The sequence below is a fragment of the Ischnura elegans genome, chromosome 12 (assembly GCF_921293095.1).
Source record: "Ischnura elegans chromosome 12, ioIscEleg1.1, whole genome shotgun sequence".
NCBI lineage: Eukaryota > Metazoa > Arthropoda > Insecta > Odonata > Coenagrionidae > Ischnura > Ischnura elegans.
This window is the reverse complement of record NC_060257.1, coordinates 13,205,611-13,232,390: the sequence shown is the minus strand read 5'-3', so window position 1 is coordinate 13,232,390 and position 26,780 is coordinate 13,205,611. Positions and strand designations below refer to the sequence as shown.

General features: G+C 37.1%; 1 protein-coding gene across 4 annotated transcripts in view; it reads left to right on the top strand.

Annotated features, from left to right (window-relative positions):
• The window catches only part of LOC124168905 (immunoglobulin superfamily DCC subclass member 3-like), a 590,362-nt gene that overhangs the window by 388,856 nt on the left and 174,726 nt on the right, over nt 1–26,780 (top strand). The window lies entirely within an intron of this gene.

Below are 26,780 nucleotides of genomic sequence, written 5' to 3'. Positions count from 1 at the left end.
TTAAGGTCGAAATACCGTTTACATTGGTAGCCATCTGCATCAATGGGCAAGTAGTACATAATCAATGCAGTATATTACGAGGATATTCTATAGACAAAAGAATGTCTTATATTCATTAATTATATAACTTTAAAAAATATTAGTTTCAATTGTGGCCCAGCTAAGTCCGCTAGGACTTTCCAGTTATTACAAAGTTCATCTGCTGAGTTGAATTATCTATCATTAAATGATAATGATTATTGCAAAAATAGATAAATTTTGGAGAACAATAAATGAATACCTGTGGAATTAAAATGGCTTTGTCAGCCAACTAGATATAAGGTGTCATTGAATCTTCCAAGGTAAAGTTCGTCAGTATTTTCCGTTGACCAAACCCCTGAAATGTGATGCTAAGTGATAAGCTTCATCCCTTATTTCCTTAGCGTGAAATCATCTCATTTTTGGAGACGTTGGTTGATAAGGGATAGGAAAGTAGCTGGAGAAAGAGGGACTTCGGCGCAAACGGAAAGACCTTATCCCATTCAAACTGGGTCTGCGCTTTCAAGCACATGGAGGAAGGAAAAGCGAAGGAGAAGGAAGAGGTAGGACCCTCCAATTCTCCTTTTTTTCATACCTCCCCTGATAAAACAGAAGAGAAAAAAAGAAAGGATGGCTTTGTAATATGGAGATAAATTTTGCGCGAACGTCCGACGAAGGCTTGTGGCTTGCCCGGCCACCTTCTGGCAGAGAAAGGGAAAAAGGCTCGCTAGCTAGCTTGCTGGATATTCTCAGAGCCTCTTTCTCTGTTAAAAACCGGCACTAGGGATTGTAGGAGTGGGAATTTCGGTACGTAAAAAGGAAAGAAAGAATACAGAAAGGGATGCTTTGGGAAGGGGTAGTTGAGCAGGCCCGAAAAAAAGAGGAGAGAACATTTGCATAATTGCGCGATGAAACGTGGGGGCGGGGAATGGCTGTTTGTGTGCGTGGTAAAAAGGAACCGGAGTGGAAGAGCAGCGCCGCGTACCGGCGGCATCAGGGTACTAACGCAGTGTGGGAAAGCGACACTGGATGGCGCGCCCGTCGTCCATTCCATTATATTCCCGTTATTTCATTTTCTTTCTTTATTTTTTCTTTTGACGTTTGTTATTTTTATCATTTTTTCGTGTGTGTAGGTATGCTTTTGCATCGGTTTTCATTGCTGTCATACCGCCTGGATGGTGGTGAATATGTGAAGAAGAAAAGAAATGAAATCGCATCAGGCGGACCGTGACATGTTGGCACTTCATTATTGCTCTCATTATTAATAGCATCACTGTTTTTGTTTTCTATTTTTCTCTTACATCATTTGAGTTCTTCCTCCGCTAGCTTTTCTGTGAGTTGAGTCAAGCCCATCGCAATCAAAAACACGTCTCGAATAGCGGTATGCGCCACGAAAGTTGATTCCGTTACGTAACTAAGGTAACAATAATAAGATAAATAGATAATAATTTTCGTCTGATTATGATTGTTATTCTACGTAACTCGGGTCACTTTATTGAAAAAAAGAAGTGGTATAAGCTATAGTAATACAACCTGAAAGCCAAAAGATGAATTATTGTTGTTTCTTTATGCTAATTGCATGAACCTAGTGTTCAACAATCGAATATGCTGTTGTGTTTTTGTAATAGTTGCAGCTTAGGAGTATTTCAACTGTTTTGAAAAAAATAATTTATTTTATTCTTATGGATGTTATTAGTCTTGAAAAAATATCTGCCAATAGCAAATAAAACCATATGAATGATGATCGTGGGAATGATATTACACCTGGAAATATTTTTTATCGTTATTTTTGTATGGTTATTGCATATAACTGCTAACACTGCGAAATTAGCGTTCATTATATTGATTCTATGCCAAAAATCTTGAGGTATATTTATTCACGATACTCTCGGAGTAGTTTTATTCGTTTTTCATGGACATTCTTGGATGTGTAGGATTATATCAAAAATCAAGAATTAACAATGTTTTTATAAAACTGTTTACATTATAGCAAAATTCAAGACAGCCTTCCGCTTTCCATGCGTTTGTGTTATATTATCTGCACAAATGAGTATAAACTGCATTAGCTTAGGCTTCTATTCTTAGATTGTTAATTCGCAATAATAAATTCCATTAATAATAGCAAATTATAATAATATAGCTGATTTCCTCTGGCTTAACTGTGCGAAATTTTTCCATTGAATGGAAAATCTATGAATAATTATGTTAGGTTCACTAATATATTTGATTTAATTAATGCTTCCATTTTCCGCGTAATCGAAAGGCTTCACACAATTAAGCTACATTTTGGAAGCTAATAAGTCATAGCAGGCAAAGTTGTGCACCTGACGATGTAAATATGTTATGAAACCAGGGTCGTTTTCGATCAAATTCGAACGCATCAAAGGATGAAGTAAGCCATAACAAATATTAGAATTAGCTGGGAATCGAACCTTGATCTCCCAATTGGCAGTCAGGTGTGACTGCGTACGAATTCACTTGTTTCATGCAGTGCTAGCATCGTTCATTATTTAATTTTCAAATTTTAATAAATATCTTTAGCCCCCTATATCAATTTCATTGGTACACGATGGTGCTTTATGTGAAGTTTTACTGGGGTATAAAAAACCTCGGAAATACAAAAATATTATTATGAATGTCCAAATAAATAATCCGGAACAATTATCGTCTCGGAGTGCGATTTAAAAAAAACATTGTCATTTTTTAGGCAATTCCTTTTTCTTCTGTTGTTTTTTTTCTACTCCCGTCTGCAGTGCCTAGCCATTTGGAATCATGAGCGCGTCGCAAATAATGCATGCGTTCGTTACCCGAGGAGTGGCACTAAAGCAAGAATCGTCGCCCTTTTACAATGGACTTGCAGGTTGACGGGAGAAGGGGTATTTCAATGCCCAGCGTAAACTCATTGTCTTCGTCGTTGGCGGTAGCTTTGCCCAGCGAGCCGTGAGCATGTTAATTGCCCGCCCGCGAAATATTATATTTATTATTCTCATTATTATTATTATTTTATTCTCGCCAAAGCTGTGCGCCGCTGACGCCCCGATTTTTTTTCACAAAGGAGTCATGATTTCATCACCCTTTTTTTTTCTCATTCGTTGACGTGATTAAGCGCGATAATGCGTTACGTGAAGTGATGAAGCTTGGAAGCAATTTACGAGGACTCACATTTCGAGTATGTTTCTATGCGGTATTGAGGCTTGTGTGTTGACAGCAATGGAGGGCTCTAGCTTTTTGGAAGCTTCCAAAATGCGGTGATACGGAAGAATAATGAAGTTCAAATGGGTAGATACTGTGAGTTGTATTAAAGTTAATAGGAGAGTAGAGGAATCGTATCTTAATATTCGCATAAATATTCTTATTTTATGCACGCCATAGCCGTGCAACTCCGACGCCCCAAATTTTGCTCACCGAGCAGTTATGATTTCATCACCCATTTTTGTATTCGTTGACTTGGAAAAGCGCGACAATGCGTTGCTTGAAGCGTTGAAGTTTGGATGCAATTTACCAGGAATGACATTTGGAGAATGTTCCTATGCGGTAGTGAGCCATGGACGATGACAGCAGTGGAACACTCAATGTTGGAAGCTTCCAAAAATGCGGTGAAACAGAAGAATGATTTAAGCCGCTAGAGACTGGGAGGCGGCGCGCTAGGCTTAGATTACTTGAAAAATTGGAAATAGATATCTTTAAGAGTGACACGGAGAACATAATATTGGAGCCGCACTATATTTCGAGGTCCGAAAAAAGCGATAAATTAAGAGAGATATTTTACCGAACGGATAGATGTGGGAATTCGTTTTTCCCCAGAACCATAAACGACTTTAATAAAATCTAGTCGTACTTTTTTTCCAGCATTTGTTTTTAATATGTAAACGCCTGGTATCATAACACCCCATGCAACACGCCTTTTTAGGCGGCTTGCGGGGTAATATGTGGGTGCAAATGAATAATGAATTTCAAATGGGTAATCGTGTGAGTAATGTAAGAGTTCTTGGAAGAGTAGGAGAGAAGAGAAATCTTTTGAAAACCTAGGTGAATATGGAACACTTAAGTCAGGCTTGTCTTGAGACACGGTAGTATTAGGAAACATCGTTGAAGGATTGGTGGAAAGGAAGAACCTGGTGAGATAGATAGAGCAGCTATTGAAGGATCAAAGGTTGGTACAGCACTAAGCATTTCAGGGAGAGAATTGCATATCAGAATAATAATGTAGGTTCCATAAGACTTGTCGGCAAGGAAAATGAGTAGACTGTCAAACCAAACTTAGTCATGATGAATGGTGATATTGGTGATATTACCCTATTCATAATAACATATTATTCAAACCAGCAATTCGTTTCTTAGTAAAAGTAGACCTACAGCGTTAGCAGGTGCCATTAAAATTGATTAAGGGGGTAAGAGTTTATTACTTTTAAGGAAGTAATTTTTAACGTTAAATGAATCCAAGAGTGAGAACAACTATTTATCTTCAGACCTGAAATCTTATGCATACCAGAGAGCTATCATACAGTTAATATGCAGCAATAGGCATTGCTTTGTTGAGAATATATTGTCAAAGCTGTTCTCAGCCGTGATTTGTGATACTTAGTTAAAATTGATGATGGAGTCAAGTTTAGGCAAACAAAATTTATTAGTCATTATAATTCATTACTTTTAAATTAATTATTATGAATTTATTAATTTACTCTTCTATGTTTAAAAGTTCTTTTTTGTTTATCGTTGTAACGAGGGATGGCTGTGAAGTTTCTCTCCCGATTAATGTCTTCACAAAATTAAAGTCTCTCGTAAATTGCAGTTTGAAATATCCGACCGGAAATAAGTTTTCCGAGACTCCTTGAGTACTTTTTTTCATGAAAATAATTGCTAATGACCAAATAATTCGTTGAATTTTAATATATTAAGGGAAAATCACATACATCTTCATTATATTTCCATCATAAAGTTATGGAGAAGACATTTTTCTCCGTTAAGAGAAATAATGAAAATTCCGAATTATACTAATGCAGTGAAAGAGACGATATAAATCAAATGGTCACTGATTTACGGGCATAAATGCGTATGAATGAATTAATATATTAATTTTATGTGTCACCAAACGCAGCCGAATACATATTTAACAATGTTTATTCGATAACACAACGCATTCTGCAATATATTTTCTTTATAAATGCTATAAGGTACGCATAAAAACGTCGGTCTGGAAATAAAGTTGTTCTCACGCTCGAATTCATGTAACATATCTTTATTTTCCCGTCAAATTCACCTGTGTTCTCAAAACCGTTTGTAATAAATGTTCACACACATGTTTCGAATAAATTTTCCGTTAATATTATATCATCTTAATGAAGATTCTATCTGCTCTACCTTCTGAAGTTAAGATAAATACCAGACTTGCCGAATATTTACAATTATATGCTCTATACAGGGTGGAGAAAATAGTGTAACCAAATTTTAACCCTGGTTAGCTGATGCCAGCGGAAACCAAAATTAGCAGTGAATTTTTGTCCGGAAACGGTCCATTTTAAGCTTAAGAAACTTTGAGCAAAGCACTCCAATTGGTCGCGAGTTCGCCTTGTTGTCGCATGCTCTGGACAGCTCACGACTTCGAATACGTTTCTAGCTATGGATCAAGATGCGTCCAAGGACATTGGCAACAGGGCGAACTCGCGGCCAATCGCAGCGCTTGGCTGTCTGTAGCTTTTAAATGATTTTTTTTTCACTTAAACATTAGTAATTTTGGTTTCTGTTGGCATCTGCCATCCAGGGCTAAATTTTCGTGGCATATTCTTTTTCAAGGTATAGAAAATCCTGTATTGAAAGCATAGAAATTTAATTCAAGCAAACTTTGCAGAACATACTCAGGCAATAATACAGGAGTGCTTAGGATTTCATATGTATTTCAACAATGCTTATCGCATATGTATATGTACGTAAACTCATCATCACCATATGTAAGTAATCTGAAGATTTATAGGAGACAGCTCTCCATTCCTCTCTCGTATTACCTTTTCATACTTACATGCTCAATCTCTTTTACTTTCTAAATGACCATTTTACTCAGTTGGAGCCTCATTTTAACTTTCTTCTCATCAACTTACCCTTCAACGAATATCTTCATTAGGCCATCATAGCTCATGATGCGGCCAATTAAATAGTGTCGACTTCCCCTTAGGCCTTTTAATGTACACGAACTCTTTTCTCTTACAACGTCAAGTACTTTCTCATTGTTCGCCAAATTTATTATAAATTTTTTCAAGCGTGACTCATTAGAAGTTGCTAATTTTTATGATGAAAAACAGTGGTAATACGTCACACTTAATATTATATTAACCGACCAGAGGTTCGGCAGCTGAGGACCTATTTCTATGATCAAGGATTTGGCACTGGCCGAAATGCGTGTCGAATGATTTCAAAACTAAGTGTGGAGTATCGCTTATGTATTTCATTATGGGTATCATCTACGAGGTACCGTGCAACCACCACCAGGGTGTGTGGCACGGGGTGGTTCCACCCTAGGCATTCAGCACTCATCACAGCCTTAATGAGAAACGCGCTAGTTCGCCGACCACAGACCAAGCACTCAGGACAACAACACGTGGTCAGACCGGAAACTAAGAGATTACGAAGGACACGAGCATGCTACGGTGTTAGTATTAGAGAAACTACTAGTTAATATTAGATAAACGAAAATTTGGCATAGTAAGTGATTCATGCATGAGCTAAAATTTGCCAAAACATTTATGAAGATAGTTAATGATTAAAAATATAAATAGTTGTTAATTACTTATGCTGAGCCTACTTTACCTATTCCGCGACGACAAGCTATCCTAGAACTAAACTATAGCGAGTATTACGGTCCCTTGTTGTACACGGAAAAAACGACATCTTAAATCTATTGCGTCCACAATCTACGAGGGTTGCCCAGAAAGTAAAGCATTATATTTTTTTCTTCGAAATTTATTTATAGCATATAATGAGAACTACACGCACGAAAGCATGATGTTTCAACTACGCATCCTATCTTTCCACGCAATTTCGGTCCCGCAATTTGGCCTTCTGGCTTTAATCAAGGGCGTGTATGCCCTGTTGGTGGTACCAATCTTCTATATTATTTCTACCGTATAGATACCTTTTTTCTCAACTTATACGCAACCAAAATCTACAAATGAGGTACCAAAATGCACAGAATTTATCAGAGAACATGCGACGGCATATCTTACTTCCTAAATATTGCTATTGTTTCCTGAAATTGGTTTTTAAATAATTAAAACAAAAAACAAAAAAAAAAACAAAAACCGGTAAATATTCCGGACGTTAACGGCGCACAAAATGATACATTTGTTCATTTGCAACAATATCTCGCATTCTTTAAATAACTTTTATCAAAATGCGGCTGATTCCACATTCAAGTCTCCTGTTGATACCTAAGTATGAGTCATCATGTGCGTTTAACAGAGGATAGTGAAATTACTTCCAATGTTGTGTTTAAAGAGGTCCTCTGACCTCAATTTGTACATGAACATTCCAATTAAATGTGTACATAAGACCCTGCCTTTTTTTCTACATTTTAAAATTAGAAACGCGCCTATCCGTCTGTGGACCTGCATCGAAAAGAGCGGGGGAAGCTCGCTGGGAGTGGGCGAATCACGCTCGTCATTGTTCTAATCCCCAACCGCTGCAAATCTTGGAGCACCGTCGAACCACCAACTAATATCCACCTCGTCCTCTTTAGCCCAATGTCTTACCGTACTCATATTGACAAAAGATACTCCACAGACTTTGCACAAAGGTTTTTGAATATTCCCAACTGTTTCTTTCTCTGCAGTGAGAAATTCAATGACGGCGCGCTGCTTGCAACGTACGTCACTTTCAGAAGCCACTTTGAAACTGTCGTTTAGCTATACTACCAGTCGTAGAAGATAAAAATTTAGCTTGAGTACCCATGAAACTTCAGATAATGCATACGTAACGTTTCGCATTTACACCATTGTTGTCGGCTGAGAAAAAAAATTGTGGTTCATTACTTCCTGGGCAACCCTCGTATATCCATTCCTCTGTAGTCTCTTATTGCAAATGCTTCCACATCTCCACTGCTGTCCTAATTTTTCTTCAATTTCAACGTCGTTGCTTGATTTTGTCGAAAAAAAATCGAAGTTATGGGACCAAAGCGAGAAAATCTGACCACATGCTTTCTTCACCTCTCGCTTTTCGCACAAACCCTATTCTTTGTCGATCTCAAGATTCCTTTCTACCGATCTGGTTTCCTGTCAAACCCTCATGTCAGCTGCCGTTGCGTGTTACAGATAGCATCTGATCCGGATATTTCGTTTCTTTTGGAATGTTTCCGATCTATTTTCGTTCCTGAAGCTTGTCTCTGCTTCGCAAAAATGATGAAAAAGATTCCCTCGAGCTACGCAGGCAGTTGTGTTCCTTTATCTATTGTTCGATCACCTCCAAATCTGGTTTTGAGAAAGCTGGCACAGAGCACTTGTTGAGCAAAGTCGCTCTTTCTCCTCGTCCTACTCTGTATCGCAGTAGACTGTTTACTAGCCGATAAGAAGCCAGATTTCCAACGAAGGCATTATTGCCGTTGCTATTGGATTCCGTTTTCTCTTTTGAGATTGCAACTTGGAAAACATTTCATTGGTTCAGCAAACTTGAGTGTTTTTTTTTTAATTATTCTCATCTGTTTTTTTCACTATTTGGATTTGGAAGTCTTGAATTTTCGTCTGAATTCTGTTTATTATATCCATATTTCACATAAGACAGTATTTCTTTGGTTTTCTATATTATTTATTAAAATAACTCTCTCTTCTTTCCAGGTAAGGAGCAAAAATGGATCCCTTCCACCTGTTATTCTGTGTGATTGTCCTTTAGGTAAGATTTGGATCATTTAATCCCATTCGGTAAAGGTGTTTAAGAGAGGGGAAGCAGTTGAGCTTTTTAATTCTAACGTGAGTAAAACCATTAGGAAATTATTTGGAGTGAATTAAAAGATAATACTATTAAATAATTATTAAAAATATTATTATTGAATTATAGTATAGGGAATTCAATTACCTGTTGAAATATGCCAATCTAATGCGGGTTACATTATGGTTATCAATCTATCATTTCAAAAAAGTATTTCCTTCTAAAAAATATTATGTATTCTAAAACAGCACCTGAGATAGTTATTTGGCGACACAATGTTTTCACCGTAAAAGAAATATTAGATATGTAATGCGCGTTGTAAAGTAGTCTGTACAATTTCATTGATTAATACTCAACACCTCTGAAGGATTTAAATCGGAGACCAAGATTTTAGACTGACATACCTGTATTGAGGGTATCATCCTTCGAGGTAGTTTTTTGACTTGGTATTATACACCTGCTTAATAAATACCCAACGAGCCACCTCTGGGGTGTTTGGCAGGGGGTGACCAATCACCATCATGTAGCATACAAGAAGATTCCCACAAGAACACCAAACGGTCATTACGCATGATATAAAAAAATACATGGACATTCATGAAAAGACAAAATTTTCCGATGGCTAGTAATTCCTGAAGCACATTCAGATAAAGTTTGAGCAATAGAGAAATAAAAATTTGCAATAAGTCGCCCTAGCGAGTGATGTTATAATTTCTTAATCGAGACACCGTTGCTATCCTCAATAGTGCGTGGAAAGAATGGCATTTAAATCTTTCTGTTTTGCAGTATGATTCCTTTATTTTCTTCTCTTGATCAAGTCTACGGTAGTACGACGTTGATGTATTAGCTGGTAAAATACCGTACGAACTATCTCATAGTAAGAAATTAATTAGTAATAATAATTAACTTTAAGAGTGTAAAAATGGGATTCTATTTACTGGTCCACCATACTGGACTCGAAAGTTAAAAGCAATATGGCGAATTTGTGATTTTTAAGGTAGGTGAAGAGTTAGAGGAACGCCACTCGCATATTGCCTTGACATGGGCAATAATTGAATCCGTAGCATCCCCTTTAATTAGGAAATGGAAACATAGATATAGAGCCACTATAATGGAATCGTAAATATCTCCCAAAAGCGTTATGATGTAGAAAATTTGTGTGTTCGGTGGTGGGTGAATGGAGCGTGTAACACACAAAATCATGTATCCTATTCTGTATCGTGGTAGACGGTTTACTTGCCGTTAAGAAGCCAGATTGCCAACGGTGGCATTATTGCCGTCGCTATATTGGATTCCGTTGTCTCTTTTGAGATTGCAATTCAGAAATCATTGCATTGGATGGGAGAACTAAAATGCTTTCTTATTTTTCACATTTCTTTGGATTTGAAAGTTTCGAAGTATGTTCTGATTTGTGTTTTTAAACCCCTTTTTCACAGAAAAGAGAAATTAAGGACCGTGACCCACTTATACCGTTTTAGCAACAAAGCGTGTAATCAGGAGTATTTTTAACCGATTTAAATATTTCAATAGTAGTCTTTGTCCTGAAAGGAGGCAACTGGTACATGCATTGGCGGATTGGGGGGGTGTAGGGGCACTTCCCCCCACCCAGACGCTCAAAAGGTAGACGAAAATTTTAATATAAATATTAATTAATTTTATATTTAATATAAAATGATTAATATAGACAGAATAATAACTTTTAGATTCAATTTCAGTTACATTATAGTTCATATATTTAGTATTTGGGAGATTTAGTATTTAATTCTAACCTATCTTGCTAGCCAAGTAATATGATATATCTGTGGTAGAGCCACGAAAAAGCTAGGATACGTCAAGCGTATCGTGGGCAGGTTTTTTTATAGTTAGCTTTTTCGCAGAGTAATTGTTGCATATTGTGTTTAATCCTAAATACGAGAAGACCGTTTGCCAGTAAGATTCCTTGCCCCCGTAACGCCCTCCAAAATAATCATGCATCCGCCCTTGGGTAGGTACATTTGTAACATTTTCTAGGTTTTAAAAATCTAAATTTGCGATAACAATATTGGAACCTTATATATGACACATAGGGGTAAATATGTTTTAGATCCGTGATTTCTTTCGTAAATTTGGGATAAACTTAAGAATCAGCCTTTAAAGTCAGAGCTTGAATATGGAAAGCTAGGTAATATCTATCGTCTCAGGCTCAGAATTGCGAAGCTCATTTTGTCGATAGTGTTATGTAAAAATTTTGTATTCCACCAATAGAAACTAGTTGTACCTAAAAATAAAATTGGTGGAATACAACAATTTTTTTTATTTCCTTCACGATGGAAGTCTAGATTTAGGGTGGCCATACTAAAACCCATATTCTCCCACAGTTTTTAGAATAACCACACAGTTGGTGCTGCTTCATTCCAAATGCTGAATAATATTTTTCATTCCTCCCACTTCATTTCTCTGCGACGTACAGCCCTTCATTGGCATTCCAAGAATCCCCCATGGTAACAGTGAGATCATCCTGAATAACGGAAAAATAAACAACTCTTGAATTATTTGAAGAAAGAAGACGAACGAATTCCCGCAGGGGAATTCCATCCACCAGCTCCTTGCGGAAGTTGAACGAAGGTCTTGCGAGGCTCATATGGTGTTTTTTTAATGGGTATATTATTAGCATACTTGAAGGCTACTTTATGCTTGTGTACGTTATGCTTCTCTCTTAACTTGCCGCGAAATCGCAAATCTTCCACATCACTTCGTCTTTTAGCCATATATTGATTCTCATATGGTCGAATTATATCTAGAATCCCATTCTCAAGCTCTTAGAATTAAATTAGGAAAAATTCTAACCTATCTTGCTAGCCAAGTAATATGATATATCTGTGGTAGAGCCACGAAAAAGCTAGGATACGTCAAGCGTATCGTGGGCAGGTTTTTTTTTAGATGAAATAGTTGAAATATTGTCTACTGTTATGAATTTCTATTTTAATATGTTAAAATTTTCAACTTGTACTACTTAAGCACTCGTCAGACCACGCAATTAATTTACAGCGATCATATGGAATACGGTGCTGAAAGACTTAACTCGCGAGCTAAATACTATATCAAGGAAAGCTCCAGGATTATTCAAAATAAGTTATTCCTGGACATACACAAATACTTATACCACTTATTTTTTTACATAAGAGCGCGACCCGGGTTTCAATGAATCATCATCATCAGGCGCTAATTATGGTTTGTTTATCTTATTGTTACCTAGTTACTTGATGAATTTTAAAAAGGATGTCAGAATAGGGGAAAAGGATGGGTAGAGATATTCATTTATAAGAGTACTGTCTTGACTTTCAATAATTTTTAAAATTTCTAACTGCTCCCTAGAATCCAGTTCACGGCGGTCATTGTAAAAATTTAAAATATTCATTTTAAAATCGCTCCTATGGCAGTTACATATTGAGTGTTTAGCAAAATTACTTTTTTCACCTTTGTTATATTTGTAAGCACTTAAATGTTCTTTCTTCCTGATTTCAAAACTTCTTCCTGTCTGTCCCACGAATAAACCATTGCAATCGCTGCATTTCAATGAATATACTCCACATCTATCCATTCGGTCTATCTGATCCTTACATTTAACACAAGGTTAACCAAGAGCTAGTGAATTTTATTCAAAATAAATCCATCACATCCCTTCTTCATATTAATTGCTCATTCAAAATTTCAGATGCCCTTTCAGTCCAAAAACTCCCCACCATGAATAACTACATTCCCCACCTTGTTCTTAACTTCAAGTCCAGGCAGAACAGCACAAATAATACTCTAATTACAGATATATGGGATGGCAATCCATGTATCCCAACTGCACATACGCTGCCTCATCAAATTACTCTATGAGTCTTTTCAATATCTTTACCTCCTAATGATCAAAGGTTTTCATATAAATACGTTTCGATTCACTATATATTTAAAAATATTAAAATCAAACGAAAAACAATAATAAAAATGAAATGTGCGGAAAAATAAAAGGAGAATATTCTACAAATTGAGGTTAAATCTTTGAATAATAATAAAAATTTAAATAAAATATAAAATTTATCACTACCAGAATTGTGATTCAAAAATATGTACTTAAATATCGAATAAAAAGAAAAATAATTGTGTGTATATTTTAATTTTCTACTATTTGAATTTCTATTGTAATATGTGAAACAATTCTAGTGTTAAGTTTCTATTTCACAAAGGCAACACTTTACACCAAAAACGATACGCATGCGCTATTTTTTTATTGTTTGTTGTAAACTGACTTGTTGGGGTGAGCCAAGGCTCACCGGTACAGCATGATATTCGCGTCTTCGGCGCGGTTATCTAGTGAAAGTTTTTAATTTGTCCAAAAATGCTACAAGCGAACACAGGGAATTAAACAGAATTTACACAAATTACACTGGGAGCCGCTAGAGACTCGGAGTCTTCATGCTGGGTTTAAATTGCTTCAGCAATTAAAAATATATATTTTTCGGTGCGATACGGAGAACATAAACTTGGAACATCACTACAGGGTGTTTTAGGAGTAATCTACAGTACTTCAGGAGGTGGCAGAGGAGAGAATTTTAAACATTTTATGGGGTCGCAACTCCTTAGTAACTGAGCTATGACAACGACAACATTTTTAGAATGCATTTTGCAGTTGCAATTAAAATATTTTTTCTTGTGTATCCAGCCTGTTCGACATTTTATTTAATACCCTGGATATTTAAATACATTAAATAGTGAATGTGGGATGAAAATGTGCTATAATAACTGTCAAAAAAAATTTGTTAGTTTTTATATATATAGATGTATTGTGCCTAATTCATGTCATTGTTAAAAATATTTCGCTGTAAATTGGCGTCACGGCTGTTTGTTTGCGCAGTGTCACCTATTTCGACATTAATTGTTGCAGACAATTTTAATTGTTCATATTCGTCCAACCTTAATTATTTAATTTCCTTAAAAATATAGTATGTCACATAAAATTTTGCAAAGGCTGGAAAACCAACAAAAACCGTTCTCATGGTAACCGCAAAGTGCATTTAAAAAATGTTTGCGTTGCCATGGCTCAGTAACTAAGGAGTTGTGATTCCATGTTTACGGGCAAATAAATGCTTACAGTTGTCTCCCTTATCGCCTCCAAAAGTACTGGAGATTCCTTTCGAAACACCCTGCATTCATTAATGCTGGTGGCGTAAAGGAGAAAATTTTCAAGACAATAACCGACATTAAAAACGAGTTAAACACGATATAATACTAAGTATGACCGGTAGAGTGTTATCAATGCGTTTTCATTGCCTTCACTTGATTTGCTCTACCCTTAATTCGCGACACTGTGTCCAAACCCAAGATTCCCGGAAAGGTCAGCGGCACGTCGTGTGTCATAAGTGTTTGGGGGTCGCAAATTCGTCCTCCCGATGGATCGATAACCGTAGCAAGAAGGCAATTTCAACTCTCAGATTGAAGTACCGAGATTCATCACTGAATACATGTTCGTGTGAGTTTGGTAGATTTTTGAAAGATTTACCCATTTCCTACCACCGTATTGATACTAACCTTAAAGTAACCACTTACGGTTATAAATGGTTTGAGCGTGTGGTGCGGGGGACGCGCAGTTGCCCTACCTGCGCAGTACCCTCCTGTCGCTTGTATACTGTTTTTGCTGAGCTATCGGATTGTAAAAAAAACTTCCCACCTATTAACATTCCTTTACCCATAAATAGTATTTCCCTGAAGATTAATTATTTCTACCACGGTATAAAATGAACAACATTACATCCTTGCCTTGTAACCATCCAGTGTATCTATAAGACTACGAGTCATTCCGAAGAAAGAGCTGATGTATCACGAAAATATTTCTGTGGATTAGTTCTTAAGATGACCATTGGAGCCTAAATATCCTTACGAACGAAAATGGAAATTTTTCTATGGAGAAACTGGTAAAGAAAACTCGAATTTGAATAGTCCATCGATTTAAATTTTGGAAGGTACCTAGTGCTCGAGCAATTTTCCTATAATTGACTCCCAATCCCTTCAGGGGAAGAGCTGTGAAGGAGAAAACTCGAGAGAGAGACGACCGACGTAGGTTCATCGTTTTGCTGGAGATAGAGAGGGGAGATTCGTCTCCCTGGGGAGGCCCCGCGTCACGTGACTGGAGCCATTGTCTTCGGCTCCGCACTCTCTCCGGGAGAGATAGGCCGATTAGCGGAGCGACTGCGAATGGCAGGATGGAGGAAATCAAGGGGAAACAATGGACTGTCGCGCGGGAGATGACGAGTGACGTCCCCAAAACCCAGAAAACAGCTTACTGTCGAAAAGCGTGTTTTGAGAACGCACTCATCCGGGAAAAGTAGTAACTTATATGAAACTCCGATGTTGGATAGTGTTTTTTTCAGGTAAAGATGAGGTATTAGTAGACAATTGTTATTGATTTTCTCCCAAGGATGAAATTTGATGAATAATTTGCTTTGTTAGGATTGGAACTCGAACGTTGCAGTGCACTTCCTTGCATAATATAAAACTCCAATATTTGGTAGGGTTATTCTCAGTTAAATATGAGGTAATATTAAGCAACAATTAATTATAATGCTGCCAAGGATGGAATCAGCCATGAAAAATCATTTGGCATTGCCAGGACTCGAATCTGGATCTCCTATCTTGCAGTGCAATTCCTTCAATAATATGAAAATCCAATATTTGTTAAATTTTATTCTCAGTTAAATATGAGGCATTAATGAACAACCATTATTGATATTGGCCGTAAGGATGAAATTTGATATGAAAACTCATTTGGTTTTGCCAAGATTCGAGCTCTAATCTTTCACCTTGCAGTGCGGTGATTTTAATTATGAATGAACTGCTATCGGCGCAAAAAAAAATAGAACGCTGAACTGAGGCATTTGTATGAACTTCTGCCGAATCTCCACGGGGTCACGTAATATATCGTTTTACTCACTGTTTATTCGACTGCAACATGGTATAAACGTAAACGTTTATCTTCTATGACTCTCTAGTGGCGAATTACTTCTTTTATTTGAGCAGAATTGTTTGTTTGATAATAATAATAATGATCGCTAATACGTCCGTTTTCACCCATAAGAACAATCCGAATACTATGACAAATCAAATAACAAAAAGTGTTGGAACCGGTTTGGTTAGCAATAAAAAATGTGTGGAGCTGTAGTAATACTGATTTGATTCTCACCCCATATAGTATATAAAATAATTCTTTAAAAGTAGCATCAATTTTTATTATTGAAGCAAAGCAAGTTTGTAAGGAATTCCTTCTAATATTTTCAAGTTGGGCCACCCACGCAGTGGTTTGTAACATCTCCCGAAGGCTTTTGACAATAATATAGGTTATTGCCATTCCAAGATGAGATATTATTTAAACAATCTTTGTTGGCCTATTTCTGGTAAAACCGAGGAATTGCATCACCCCGCTGCAATTAAAATTTATTCTATTTGCATCCTTTTGGCTCGTGTAAAAAAAATTTTGACGATCAGGGAATCGTAGCTTTGGCTCAAATGAGTCGCCCGATTTCCATTCTAGTTCATCTCTTTTCTTTGGCGGATAAGAGAAGATCTTCTTGAGGACAAGATGGAAGCATCATGTCAACATCCCATCCGAATTTCTAATTATCTCGTCCGTTTGCTCAAAAGGGATCTGCCGGTGGCTGTAAGACACTTTGAGAGAGAGAGAGAGCGTTGACATAAATGAGAACGGCATTTAAGAAGCCATTAATAGAGGCAAAAAAACGCAGAAATCTACTTCTTACTTAGCTCAAAGGAAAAAAATTCATTGCTCCTGCTTGCGCCATTTCCTCAATAGATATCCTTTACCTGCATATAAATTGTAGGGATGTTGGAAATTATAAAATTGCTGCCGAGATGAAAGGCTTCTAAAGGCATACCTATGTTGGAAATTTAAATATTTGGAAAATTGGGCACCGTAGGATTTCCATTTTAGTAATAATCGGATTGTATTTGATATTTTTGTTTTTTTTTCTTGGTCTTATTTGAATTTGCTTCATATAGCAACAGCTTCTTATTCTTTGCATATGCTCAGAGGCGTATCCAGGATAGGGACAAGGGGGGGCTAAGTGAGGGGTAACTTCCCAGCAGTAGTGGGGGTCCGAAAAAATTACCATTCTAACTAGTGTAAATTGGATGCCCAATAGCTATAGCCCCTTAACCCCCCCCCCCCCCCCCAATAGATCCGCCACTGCATATGCTAAACAAGGGTTTTCTCGATTTTTAAAAATCTGATGCGTGTGTTATTATTTGTTTAATTTACTATATACAAATGTTTAGCATTAAAGGACGAACAATCTTCATGTTTAGTAAAGCATGTAATAGTATCCGGTGAAGCTTTGTAGAAATGCCTAATCTTTAATGAAAGTCATGTAAATTTGCCCAAAATTGCAATGTTGACCGACCCGAATTTGACACAGTGTCATTACCAAGCTATTTTATCAAGCTATCATTATCAAGGCTTTGATTTATTATCAAATTAACCTTAATAATGACACAAAGTGTCGGTGCGGGTATGGTTAGCATTAAATTTGAGTGGAAATTTACTACTGTCTTTCATTCTTAGCCAATGGCATTTGTTAACGCTATGTATATGTCTTCACATAAAAGACGATGCCTGTCCGCTATGCCTCTCCATAAGGCTGCACAAATTGCAGCCAATGGTAGTACATAGCAGTGGCGCAGCGAGGGGGGATTTTAGGGGATAACTTCCCCCCCCCCCTCCCCGAGCTCAGAGAAATTTTTTAGTTCAACCCATTTTACTTAATTGGATTGATATTACTAATAGAATAGTGTAAATATGAATAAAATACCCCACAGAAAGCCGTAAAACTCACCATTTTGAAGCATTTATCTTTAAAATTCCGCAATATATTAATCTCAGTGTTGGTGCGTATTCTGATATTGACAATTCGAAATATTCTCGACGTGTAATCCAGCTTTCCCACTTCTGTGTGTTTCATCCTTTCCGAATAACGCCGGGTCACCTGCTACTAATATATAAAATAATTCCTCATTAGAAGCATAAAATTTTCTAATTAATTAGGTCAAATATATTTTCTGGGTTTCCTTTTAATATTGTCAAGCTGGTCCAAGTTTGAAAAAATTTATAATATTTATATTCGTAACCAGAACAATTTTTTTATAAAATATAGAAAATAATTGTAATAATAAAACATACAGAGTAATATTTCACTTCTAAAAAAATTTAAGTTTAGTGCGTTCCGGCACTGATAATTTTGCAATGACGTCACTGGTCAACGCATGTACAGAGACACAACAATCAATATTCTGGAGAAGGGTATGAGCTTATCCCGTGCGCGGCAAAAGGAAAACGTTTTTCTTTTTTTTATTGTTTGCCGTTACATATACCATACCTGTCTTGTTCCTTCAGTTATGCCCGCAGTATCAATGCAGTATCATAATCATACCTGCTTTCTTATCTACCTAAAAATCCTGCCATGTAACCATGAATTCCAAGTTCCGAATTTCCCAACTCTCTGGGTGTAATCATTCCCGAGCAACGCCGGGTCACCAGATAGTAATACATATGTATGAAATAATTCCTCATAAGAAGCGTCAATTTTTTTAATTAATGAGACTAAATCAAGTTTCTGGGATCCCTTTTAATATTTTTAAGCTGGTCCAGGTTTGGCAAAAGGGATCTGAGCATAGTATAAATTATGAGTTGACTGGTTAACTTCAGCAGTGAACAAATATTATAGCCAGTTTGATAAAATGTTATCAAACTGGCTATAATAAAATCAAAATGCAACACTCAACAAATGAACTTCAGAAAATGAAACGTATAAAACAATGGAAGAATTTATAAAAAATGTACACATATATTAATAGAAAAGTGACGCCAGTCATTCAAAGTACATGCATCACGACAGATAGGATTGGATAGGGAAAAGGGAGTTGAGTATTGAAGATATTATAAAAGATTCGCGAAGATATTGCAGAGAGAGGTAGGAAATAAAGGAGGCTGTGCTTTATCTTCTCATAGTTCGTTTGTAGGGGAGATAGGAGTGGTGGTTTGGTGGAGGGGGGGGGGTAGGAGGAGGGGTAGGGCACCCCGCCGGTGCTAATTTTAGAAGCGCCGTGGCGCGCGCGATCGAATTGCAGGGGGTGGGGGAAGAAAGAGAGTTGTAAGGGGTTGGATGAGACAAGCGCAGGTGTATTAGGTGAGCTTCAATGTATACTTGTACTCAGAGTAAATAAAACGATGCGTGTCAGGGGAGGAAAATACGCCTGTCTGAAGGAAACTTGTGTACCTAGTTGCTCAGAGAAAACAAATAAATCGACCGAAAAACAGAAATAATTAGGGAGTTTTCCAACTATCTCGGTAAAATTTACCGATTTCTGTGGAATTTATTTATTTGGGATAATTTTGAGAATGGAGAATAAGTTACCGAAATCAATAAAAATAATTGACCCCTTATGTATCGCCTTTAAAACACGTAGATCATATATTATAGATATAGATCCCAGCATTAGGATGGGCTCAACCAAGATTTTGGCATCCAACAAATATTTATATTCTTGCCGACGTTGCTCCTACTTTCACAATGTGTGCCAAATAATTTAATTCTACACCTTATTTGTTAGGGTAACGCATTTTTTAACACAGCGGCAATGACAGGTGTTGGTGTTCTTTAAACTTATTCATCGTGTGGAAATTATGTAGATAAACCATACGATGGGAATAATTTAAAGGTTATTCTTTCACAACGGTTTAATAACGTAAAATGATGGTCTGCAGTGCTTTTTTGGGAATTTTGAATGCATTACCGAAGAAATCATCAGCAGAATAGCCCAGGCAAAGAAAGCATTCCACCAAATGAAAGACCTGCTTACAGCGGTAAACTTAAATATGGAAGTAAAGAAACAATTTATGAGAACCTACATTTGGAGTATGCTCCTATACGGAAGTGAGGCATGGACAATGACCGCAGGGGAGAAAGCAAGGATAGAGGCCTTCGAAATGTGGTGCTACAGAAGAATGATGAAAAGGAAATGGATCGACCGAGTTAGTAACGAGGAATTCCAAGGAAGAGTAGGAGAGAAGAGAAGCCTCATGAAACATTAACAAGAAGACGGAACAACCTTATAGGCCACATCTTGAGACATGATGGCCTGATGAAGACAATCGTCGAGGGACAAGGCAAGAACGGAAAAGGAAGACCTCGAACAAAATATATGGAACAAGTAAAGAAGGATGTGAAAGAGAAGAAATACGTAGGTGTGAAAAGATTAGCTGATAGGAGAACTGAGTTGAGAGCTGCGTCAAACCAATCCTAGGATTGTTGACCAGTGATGATGATACCGAAATTTAAATTTTCTCCCTAGATTTATATCTAAATACCACCCCACCAACCACCTGAATCGGTGCGTACTCATGCCTGGTGTGTCAACAAGTCTCAACCACTCATCGGTCTCGAACTTGGGACTGGAGTGGTTTGCTGCTTTCCACACCATTGCTAGCGGCGTCACCGTCATCGAAAGGTCTTAGGACGCCATTGGTGAAGGATAGAAGGTGATTGGTGAAGGAATGAAAGAATATATTCTAACGAAGTTCGGGGGAAAATGAATTCCCGAACTTATCCTTAGGGAAAAATATCTCTCTTTATTTATCGTTTCTATCAGACCAGGAAATAAATATGATGTTCTCTGAATTGTTTTATGAGATGTTAATTCTCAGTTATTCAAACAATCTAAGAGTATCGCGCAGACTCCTAGTCTCTAGCGGCTCTCGGCATAATAATATCTCTGTGACACTTTCCTACGTTACTTGCAGCTTTTGAGAACCGCGCAGCTTTTTTTGCATTTTAAGAAGAGCTTCTGCATTCTCCTCCCGGTGTTGGGAGATATAATTTCTAAACAATAAAAGGTTTGGTACATTTTCACACAATCTATTTAAGACGACCGGTTTCGTCGCAGAGGCGACATCTTCAGGTACAGAAATCGTTATTTTTGTAGCCATTTTGTTGGTTATTTGGTTGCGCGTTGGTAGGGGAGGGTTGCGTTGGGGTTGGAGCGTTACTCAACTTTTCCAAGGGGAAAATCCAAGAGGGGGGAATGGTTGACAAAAATATTCTCATTTGCTAAAATTTCATTCCTGATGTGCTTCCTAATCTCCAACTCCTCCAAGCAGTCCATCCTTCTTCCCTTTTTCTTAAGGTGGGGAATTTCTGGGACAAAATCGTTCTGTGGTCACTCTCCCATAGGTGCTTCACGAAATGCGATTTGTCTATCTCCCCTTCTTAATTGCCGTCTGTGTTCCTCTGTTCTTACTCGGAACGAACGTCCAGCCTGGCCTATGTAACAGGTCTCACAGTCACTGCACTTGAGTCTGTAAGCGCCACTTCTATCATTTATGTCAATTTTATCTTTCGTATTGCATAATAATGCCCTTAAGTTAAAAGCACCATACCTTTTATTGTTTACAATAGATTTTCACAAACTTAAGCCTGAAGCAATCGAGTTTATTGATATAATTCCTGCTTGTAATGTAATAATCACTGCTTCATCATAGGTTTCGGTATCACTTTTGGTACGATATTATCGTATTATAAAATTTGATAAAAAATGTTAAATGAAACAACAAATTGACAATAGATATAGACAATAGATATACACTTTTTATATTCATAAATTTTTAAGGGGACAAATGATTAAAAATGTTATCCTTTGATGGGGAAAATGTTCAGGGCGGTTTCTGTCTACAGTGACGTGGCTTAGCGATGGAGTTCGATGTCCGAATGGAGGCTGAAAAAATACTCCATCTTAGACGGAGTGACAGGGGCTATGGTGGTGGTTAATGGCCGACTCGTTCCCCGCAAATGCCTCCGTGTCAAAGGGTACGGCGTTAATCAATATGACGTCCATTTCCCATAATAAAAGTTTTTTCCGGGAAATTTGACGTAACGAACTTCAACATTGCGTGACCTGCCAAATTGCAAGGAAATTAAAGGCGAACGAATTTTTTTTCCAGGAATATATCGGTCGCGTATCTTTTTGGGTAAAATACCAGCATAAACATTTCGACATTTTGATGCGAAGACCCGCACTTAAGAGTATTATTTTTTTTACTGTTTGTTTCCGTCATTAATCAAGAAAAATTCGTGTGTTTTTTTTCAGCTCAAGAACACTCATTTAAAAAATCATTATTTATTTTTTTATCTCTGCTTACAGCCATTTTTGATCTTTTACATCGGACCATTAACATGTAAAATACCGAATTTGACTAAATCACAATCGTTGGAAAAGAAAATAATTAGCAGGCGGGACTCAGAACTGCGACCTTCTCATCGGCAGGTAAAAGCTATAGGTATAATTATTTCAGTTAACCCAATTCAAAACGTAACTGCAGAAAACCTCTTTGTACTCAGCTATACCTTAGCAACTAGACAAAATCAAGGCTTTACATACTTATTCCATAGAATAATTAATTTGGGAAACATATTGGGTTAGTTGTTATGCTCAAAGGTTTATAAAAGCAAGATAGAATTTATCTCCAAAAGCGATTTTTCGATTGGCTAAAGCGAGGTATAGAACTGGTCTTCCAACCCGTCGGCTAGGTTAATAAACTTCATCTTATTTGACTTCGGACATATTTATTGAAATGAAAAGTTGTTGCATTCCTCCAAAATTATTTGATGCATACAGCGCGTTTCGGCTCTGATGCTAGACCAGGTGATGGCTCTGACTTTAACCAGATGATGGCATTGTGAGCCATAACGCGTCGTACGCATTGAATGATTGTAAAAAAAAGTGTAACTACCTTCCATTTCAATAAGTCGAACTTCCACTTCATCACGCCTGAATTGGTTGAACTAATTCGGACATATCTACTTATTCTTCTCCTGAAATTGTAAATTTTGTGCTATCACCCAGATGGTAACAAATCTCTGGTTATTTGTAGCTCTCTATTTCATCTAGATTTACTTTAACTCATTCTAATTGCTCATAATTAGATTTTGTTGGAGGCATTTTACAGAGTTCATACCGATCAGGGAAACATATGGCAAATAAAAACGGGGCTAGAAGTCATAGAAATGTCTAGAATGTAAAGTTACATTGCCTCACTTTATTTTATTATATTCCCTTCTCTATTTTTCCATAAAATCCCTATATAAGAATCCTTTTCCATTTATATAAATCAGAGATATTTAAAATAATTGGACTTACAATTAGGAAAAAGTCTGGGCATTTAAAAATTTAAAGATGATAAGAATCCTGTTTGAGGGTTTTAAAGATTTTCCACTTCAGTGTCACTCCTGTAACCTCACGACAACTTCTGCCAACTATTGACTAAAATGATCCGTTTATGTGTTCTAGAAGGATGTATGTTAAATATATGTTGGTTTCACGCAAAACGTATCCATCAGGTATATCTTACAATAATTATATAACAATTCGTCTTTGTTGGGTGAGATTGGGACAAGAAAGTCCTATCTTCCTTCTAACCTCTCGTCATGCATTAAATATGTGCAGAGGAATACATTTTCATGTTTTTCATGAAATTAAATGCAGCCAAATTATAGCATAAAACACGTAGAAGTATATTTTTTTTATAGTAAAGTGAACAAAGTTACATGTACAAAGTCTAAAAGATGTGAACAAATTGGGAAAAACCTTTCATTGAGAAATTACCCACCCAGTTGACCGCGTTAAAAATTCGTTAGCATGAAAAGGTTTTTAAATTCGGTACAAACCCTTTACACACAACCTCACCCAAACGCTTTACCCCCTCCATCACACCATAGAAGAACAATAGGAGAAGAGCACTGCGTCAAGCACCCAGGGGAAGATGATCATCTGGACGAGGACTCCGTCCGGATGACCACAACGCGAATGAAGACGGTGAAGGCGTGCGTGTTACCCTCACCCACCCTGGAAATTTCTCTTCCCTCCTCCCCCACCTTGCTCCTCTTCCTAGAGCCTAAAAAACGACCCTTCTCCCCCACAACCTTCAATGTCCCCACTTCTCGTCACCCAAACCCCATCTTCCACCTTACCCCCTCCTTTCAAGCACCAAGACATATATATAAGGAGGAACTCTTAAGACTTGTTGCACTTAGTAATTTTGTTTGTAACGACGACACGCGTAGTGTCATAATAAAACTCAGTGGAAATATTGCAATTTCTAATTTTCCTAATATTAAGAACTTCCACCATATCGTGACCAACATCATGCAAGGAAACACACCCTTAGATCGATGGTGTGCAAAATGAATAGCACCAATAAAGAGGCTGTTCAATGTAACAGATACCCAACAGTAAAAACTACTAAAAGGGTACGTAAAAATCCTACGGTCATTTCTACGACGGTGATCATGATAACAACTTACATCTATCTACAACATGTTTTGTAGGTTACGTCTTGCGCTGTGCAAATTACATTTTTGAAGCTCTTTTTCGCCATTACAAACTGGCATGTTTCCTCCTTACAGATTGGCACCTTTAAAGAAAGCGTTATTTTATAAAAAGATAATGCTAAACCGTTTAACTACGCGGCAGTATCGTAGAGGTAACATACGTATTATCTTTTATCGCTTAAAAGAAGCGAATTATAGCTTCCATTGCATGGCTATTAAAATAACTTCTATCTACATTAAGTGCACAAGCTCACCAGTAACGATGATTTGCGTGAGATTATATGATTTATAACTCACGCCTAGCTTCCGTGCCTTAGCTATCTTTTCTGGGCCGGAATGAATTGCAGGCGTTTTTAGGTATAGCTATTATAATCGAGCGCAGTTTAATGGCTGTAATTAAATTTTATATCCGATTATTCAAGAAAAACTTTCGGTCTTCAGAAAGAAACGATACTATTAATAGGAAATATCTGAATTAAAGGCAAGAATTTAGCTTCGAAAATAGAACTTTCATTACGTACGCGAGCACGTAATTTGATTTCTCGCTGATTTGAGGCACACTCATAACCTCTATTCAGAACGTATTACACAGTAAGTACTGTAAACAAGAATTATCAGTTGTGAGAAGAAAACCAAAAATAAGGCCATTATTGGAGAAAACATAGCATGGAAAGACATTGGGAGATGATGAAACATATTTATTATTCACCTTATATAATTTCTTACCGTGGCTTCGATGAAACTTTTCACATCATTGCCAAACTCATAGATGATACAGTTTAAGATATGGGATGGAATCATCGCATAAAATGATGACACAATGGTTGAAAGAGCTTAATTTCAAACAAAAATTGAAGAATGAATTACGTATGAAGCATTCAATCATGGATTCATCTAATCCTCCTCTACTCACCATTGAAAACATTCGCATATTTACTGTTTACTTTCCTTATAAATTGTTTTGATCGTGTGACTTTAATAAATACTTCAGCAGCCTTCACAGAGGAAAAGCTTTTCTTTTGGTACTTATTCTAATTTATGACGAATAATCAAAGGTGTTTTAAATCACCCAGGAAAAAGTCACTATTTCCCTTCACAAATTGGGCTATTGGAGTGACATAAGTAGGTACTGCATATGAAAAGAATTGTGCAGAACCTTGCTAATGTTGCACAGAAAATTCCAGAATATCATTAATCAGACTTTGCGCCCGTAGTATGTGGCACCAAAAAAATGCTATAGCAAATACTGTTTGTAAATCAAAGGATAAATCAATCATAACTGCAATAACGGTATACGCTACACTTAACCCTTCTAAGGCGTAAGTTCGTAACTAATAATCTTTTTGAAAACTTTGTTTGTTAGTGAATCTCACATTGTCTTCAATAATAAAATGCAAGGAAACCCAAAGACCATGAAGGGGATTATTGTAAGGTTATGAGTGACCAGTTCAGCATTGCTTGCATTTAACTGTATTATGGACCCTTACCTGGTCGGTATCGCTGCATAAATTGAACGGAATGCAGCAAATTGCTTTGAAGACCCAGAGTAAAACCCTGTGAAATGGTAAAAGAGATTTTCATTGGTATTTGCTCTATTATCACAACTTCTTTCAAATGTTTGCGCTATATTCAGGTACGAAGAAGGCTGCTCAAAATTATTGAAACTAGCTTTTCAAGTAAAGTGAATAAAGTTGGAGATCTACGAAAACCTATTTTTCAATTTAGTACTATATTCTAATCGTGTCTCCCTTATCTCTGTGCATATAAGGCAGATACTGTTCATCAGATTTCGTCACTGCTGGTGAAATATTTTAAATAGAGGAACGGCCTAAATTTCGAGACCTTATATAGTCTTTTAATTTAACTAACTAGGCAGTGCGTTAGAGGAAAACGGATACAGTGCTAAGAACATCAGGAAGAGAGTTGAATTGGTAAAGGAGGCGTTCATGAACAGGAAGAAGTTTCTGAGAGGATCCGTATGTAAGAGTTTAAAGAAAAGGTTAGCGAAGAGTTTGATGTGAAGTGTAGCTCTCTACGGTGCGGAAACGTGGACACTTAGGGAGGAGGACGAGAGAAGATTGGAGGCATTCGAGATGTTGGTGTGGCGATGAATGGAGAAGATGAAGTGGATAGAGAGCAGGAGAAACGACGAAGTGCTGGACATGGTGGGAGAGGAGAGGCAACTTATGGATGAGATACAGAGGAGAAAGAAGGTATGGATGGAGGGGGTACTTAGCGGGGAGGGAATGTTGAAAACGATTTTAGTGGGTAGAATGTTAGGTAAACGAGGAAGGGGAAGAAATAATATAGGATTTTTAAATATATTGAAGGAGATGAGGCCTTACAAGAAATTGAAGAGGGCAGTGCTAGAAGGAAATAGAGGCTCACGGAATACTTCTTTAGTGCTCCATAGCACTCCTACCTTAATCGGTAGAATAC